General features: G+C 36.2%; 1 long non-coding RNA gene across 1 annotated transcript in view; it reads right to left on the reverse strand.

Moving 5' to 3' along the window:
* LOC130456311 (uncharacterized) overlaps nt 1-3,449 on the reverse strand; it is a 29,188-nt gene extending 25,739 nt beyond the window's left edge. Inside the window, exon 1 of the long non-coding RNA XR_008914970.1 lies at nt 3,165-3,449. This is a non-coding gene — a long non-coding RNA (uncharacterized LOC130456311). The remainder of the gene's footprint in view (nt 1-3,164) is intronic.
* Between the last annotated feature and the right edge of the window lie 796 nt (nt 3,450-4,245).

Here is a 4,245-nt window from a genome sequence, read left to right on the forward strand (position 1 = left end):
AAAAGGATGGGCTGAACTCATGAGGAGAATTAGAGATAGCAAGTGGACAACCAGAGTATCCAATGTCAACAGAAAGCAAGGAAGGTCTCCACTGGAAAACCTCTCTATGGTGAACTTGTAGAAAGATGTAGATGAGAGAATCACAGGATGAATAGGCAAGAATCAATTGTGATTGATAGAAATCAATGAGATCACCAATCCGTTTATAGGATTTTTGAGGGGGAAAATCTGTTTAGGGAAATCTGAGCTGTTATCTTTATAATAGAGTTGGAAGAGGATCCAGGGGTCATCTGGTTCACCCTGTCTATGACTAAACGGAAATACCCTTTACATATACAATATTGTTGGCGAGCAACTATCAAGTCTTCAAGACTCCCAGGCTTGAAGGATCCACAATGTTCTAAAGCAACCCATGCCACTTAGAAAAATCTCTAACTGTGATTTCAGTTTGCATCCTGGTCCTTTCCTTTTTTGCCAAAATGCCTTAATTAATTTCCTTGTTGATTCCCTAAGGTTTTCTAAGTAGATAAGCAAGTCATTAGAAAATAGGGACAGTTTGTGTTTGAGACAATTTCATTTGGAAGGAAGTCTTTCCTGAATCAAACTTTCTACCTTCTGTTCCTCTGATTAATTTCCCCATTAAAAAAAAAAAAAGATGTTTCCATTGATCTTGGAATATCCAACATACTACAGCCTAGCTTTGAAGTTTTCATTGAGGACTTTGTTAGTGTTTGAAAAGGAGGAAGAAATTCACAACAATTAGGATCTAGAAGAGGCATTGGAGATCATGTCATCCAAGCTTCTCATTTTATAAAATAAGAAACTGAGGCCTGGAGATGTTAAATGATTTGCCCATGGTCATACACCATATTAGTAGCAATGCAAGGACAGGAAATTTCTTGAATGAATGAGATACTCATTCATCACTTTTATCTTTTCTCTTTTTCACTTCCTACCCCCCCCTCTTGTGTCCTATCTTTTTCCTTAACACCATAAAGAGTAACCTTAGAAGGGCAAATAAGTCACAAAAAGACATCCTGAAGAGCAGGAACCTTAGTAATAAGAAGAGAGAATGATGCATGGATGGCAAAGATAAGACAGCTTTAAAAAATGTGTTTTATCACCAGATAGGGAGAGTTAAGGTACTTCTCATTCATAGCACAGTGCTGAGGGAAAACGATTCAATGATATTAAGAAAAGCAAAGGATTAAGGGAATGACATTATTGGTCATTTTAGAATAAGTGGAGTAGGGAAGCAAGAGTAGCTAAATAGCACAGTGGATAGAACATTGGAGTTTGGAATCCAGAAAACTTACCTTCATGAGTTCATATCCAGTCTCAGAAACTTACTGACTTTGTGACCCTAGACAAGTCACTTCATCCTGTTTTTGTCTTAGTTCCCTCCCTGAAAAATGATCTGGAAAAGGAAATGGCAAACCATTCACTCCAGTATTTTTGCCAAGAAAACCCAAAATAAGGAAACAAAGAGTGGGTCATGAATGAACAACAAAAAAGGGAAGTGAGGCACAATTAAAAAGTAACACTGTACCATTAATTGATTCTTCTGTTTTGGAAGGAAAGGATGCTTTTCCCGTGGGTACCAAATTTACTCTTAACTAAAGTCCCAGAGGACTTAATGTGTGAATCATAGTGAATGGAATTTACCCAATCATTTTTTTTTTCCTAAGGGCCAGTTTTATCATTCCATTTATCCCATTACATTTGCAGCTGGCTTCTTTACGCTCAATTTGTGCCAATTCCCCAAGAGGGCCATGTTGTCAGTCCCACAAAGCAGGAATCAAGCCACTAAGTGAATTAGCTGAATAGGGGGTTAATGGCATTACTAGCATACATTCACCATTCTTTACCATCCACCATTGGGCCACACCCAGATTCAATTTTGAAATGGGCTTTTTGATGGGAGGTAATTTTCTAGCCTCTGGCTTCCTGTTTACTCTGAAGATTGTATTTGTCCCAGAGAGTATTATTGCATGTTTGCAATTAGTTTCAGGCTGTGACTTGTGGTTTTAAACTTAGATGGGAAGAAGATTTGAAACAAAAACAAAATGTTTCACTTATATCACTTATATCTCTTAGGCTAGAAATTTGTTATGCTTCTAGAAAATATGGGAGAATTTTTTGATAATCTCAATATAACTGACATATCTAAAGTAAGATCCCATACTACTTTACTTATCTGGATGCCATTGATAGGAAATTTTAATCTATTTGAAACACAATAGAGAAACAAGATGAAAAAAAGAAAGAGATGTCAAAAAATTCCTGTACTAAAGCTTTATTAATAGCCGAGACCATCTCTTGGATCCCATTAACTCTTATTTTAGATACAGTTCTAACCATTGATAAATTCTAGGCAAGTACATTCAGTAAAAACTATTTCAGGCCTCTATGTATCTTCTCAAGGAATACTTAAGCATAGGAATATTTTTAATTAGGTAATAAATATGGATTTTTTAATTTGAAATTTTTAATTTAATTATTTTAGAAAAATGTTCCATGTTTACATGATTCATGTTCTTTCCCTCCCCTCCCATAGCCAAAAAGCAATTCCACTGGATTTTACATGTCATTGATCAAACCTTTTTCCATATTATTGATATTTGCACTAGGGTGATCATTTAGAGTCTATATCCCCAGTCATATCCCCATCAAACCATGTGATCAAGCAGTTGTTTTTCTTCTGTTTCCATTCCCACAGTTCTTTCTCTGAATGTGGATAGCATTGTTTCTCATAAATTCCTCGGAATTGTCCTGGATTATTGCATTACTGCTAGTAGAGAAGTAGGAATGTTTTGGGTTTTTTTTTAAACCACCTTAAACATGTTTTTGAAAGAAAGAAAAAGGAAGAACCCATTTCCAATCAGTTGGAAAATTAAACTGATGTGTGCTAGACTTCAAAAGCTAGAAGAGATAAATAATAGAGCTCTCCAGATGGCTAGGGCAAGGAGATATTCTGAAGGCTAGGAGAAGCATTTAATTCCCCTTTCCATATCCTTCAGCCAGCTAATGATTAGGACTGTCCCAAGATCCTTAACATAATTCTTTGGCTGCCATCTCTAAAATGGGCATAGTCATTCAGACTGGGATCATCTCCGAGGTCTTTCCCAGTTCCAACATACCTAACATAACAAGTGAATACTCACATTTTCTGCCTCTCAGGGGTGAATGTTAGAGGACTTCCCAAAAAGCCCAGATTAGTCACGTTCTTTTCTACTTTTTGAAACCTTGACCCATAAGAAAGGAAATAAAGCCACATTTAAAAAACAACAACAACTGGGCATCAAAAAATGTTCATCCATCTTTTGAACATAAATATTTTAATTTAACAAATACCTGTCTAAACTTATTCTGAGCAAATACCTTGATTAGTGGGGGAAGACAATCTAACTAATTGCAATATTATTACTATTGTCATTCCCTTTAGAGAAGAGAGATTGGCATAAACTCCCTGATTAAATGGCAGATCTCTAACAAAAGAATCATACTTAAGCCTAGTTTCTGGGAAATATTTTGAAATATCACATCACACTCTAAGGTCATAAGATTCAATTCAGTTGTGCTTGGCATTGATTTAGACTCTAGAGAAACAAAAACAAAAATAAAGTCAAACTCTACCTCCATGGAGTTTGTATTCTCACAAGCTACAATACATGCACTGATAAATAAATGTAAAATACATTCATAGTAAATAGAAACTTTGGGGGGGGGGGGTAAGAATGTAGGGTCAGAGGACACTAAAGGAATCATGGAAAGGCTCCTCTAGGAGATTGAACCTGTAGGAGTTTGAATTGAGCAGTGCTTTAAAGGAATCTAGGAATTTAAGAGATGGAAATGAGGAGCGAGAGCATTCCAGACACAGAAAACAGACACTCATGATGAGGTATTAGAGGTAGAATATGGAGTAAATTGGAAATAGCAAGGAGGCTGATTGGTCTTCATGCAAGAAATCTAGAACAGGGGTTCTTAACTGGGGTCTGTGAACTTTTTTCTAAAGTATTTTGATAAGTATTTCAATATAATTGGTTTATTTTGTCATCCTCAGTATTTTATTTCTTGCCTTTAAAGACATTAGGTAACTAGGTGGCACAGTGAATAAAGTGCCTGAGCTGAATTCAGGAATATTTCTCTTCCTGAGTTGAAATCTAACTTTCTACACTTCCTAGCTGAGTGACCCCAAGCAAGTCATTTCATCTTGTTGGCCTCAGTTTCCTCATCTGTAAAATG

The sequence above is a fragment of the Monodelphis domestica genome, chromosome 1 (assembly GCF_027887165.1).
Source record: "Monodelphis domestica isolate mMonDom1 chromosome 1, mMonDom1.pri, whole genome shotgun sequence".
Classification (NCBI taxonomy): Eukaryota; Metazoa; Chordata; class Mammalia; order Didelphimorphia; family Didelphidae; genus Monodelphis; species Monodelphis domestica.